A 1,270-nucleotide genomic window follows, 5' to 3' on the forward strand; every position below is an offset into this window, starting at 1 on the left:
AACAAACACTCTTGGTATCAGTAGATTCGGGATGAATGTTATAAACAAAACTTTCTACTATATAATGTCATGATCTTTAGATAGGGACATAAATTTATATGTAGTTTTATTTGCTAAAGTTCGCCACATTATTAGATAAGATTTATGATAAAGATTGTAAATTTACATACCTCTGTGGTATAAGAAACAATGAACTTGTTAAATTTTCATGTGATGTATTATGGAACCAGTTTTTTATATAGAATTTCCTGAAACTGAACTGCTTCATAGCTAATATAATACTTGGGTAATGTATAATAGATATTGTAAATGACACTATGGCAAGAATGTGGAGATGATAGTTATGCTTAAATATAGTGCTTGAATGGCCAGTAATTTTGAAACACTATAAGATTAATAAGTTCAGCCACCAGTTCACCTTTGTTAATTGCCCTTTTCCCAACTGTATGTAAAGATAAGATAAAGGATTTGTAAGGATGTTTTTTCTGCACAAGGTCCTAGTATTCTGCATTTTTAAAATTAAGGGAGGGATAAGAACTTGGTTCCATATTACATTGTAAATCAGGTTTAGTAATAAGTATCTTCTAAGATTTCTATATGCCTCTTTTTATATGAAACTAGTATGTGAGCAATTTCAAGTTTGACTCAGTTGCATAGCCTTTTACATCATTTATGAATTGCCAATAAACAAGTTTGCCTTTTGCTCATGTAAGATTCTGTGAGGAATCTGTTATCTGATATTTACTTTTGCATGAAGTTGTCTCAGATGATGCTGTCAGATATATTGTTTATTTTGAAATATTTAGAAAGCATTTAGCTACTCTGTTGTAGTTTTTTGTTTCATTGTATTTCACAGTTTCATATTCCCTTTTTTACAGTTTATTAGGCATAGCTTACATATATGCAGATTAAATCTAGTATATTATGTATTAAAATTGATAAAACAAATATTCTTTGATAGTAATCCTCAACTTATGAAAATTCATCATATTTCCAATGAACAGATGAAGCATAATGTGTACAATTTGTTCAAGGAGAAGCTCAAAGGGAGTGAATGAATAGTCTTTTGTGGTGGAAATTATTCAGGTGCACTATATTATGACAATGAAATTTCTTTTCTCATTGCTGAAGAAGATTATTTATGAGCTAATTCAGCGCAATATTGCAACCATGCCAAAGAACCTGAGCCCGCTTATCCAGAACCACACTTGCAAACATACCCATGCAAACATATCCCATCTTACTTATAAAAAGCAGCATTGTCTGAACG

This window comes from Penaeus monodon, chromosome 22 (genome assembly GCF_015228065.2).
Source record: "Penaeus monodon isolate SGIC_2016 chromosome 22, NSTDA_Pmon_1, whole genome shotgun sequence".
In the NCBI taxonomy this organism is placed as follows: Eukaryota; Metazoa; Arthropoda; class Malacostraca; order Decapoda; family Penaeidae; genus Penaeus; species Penaeus monodon.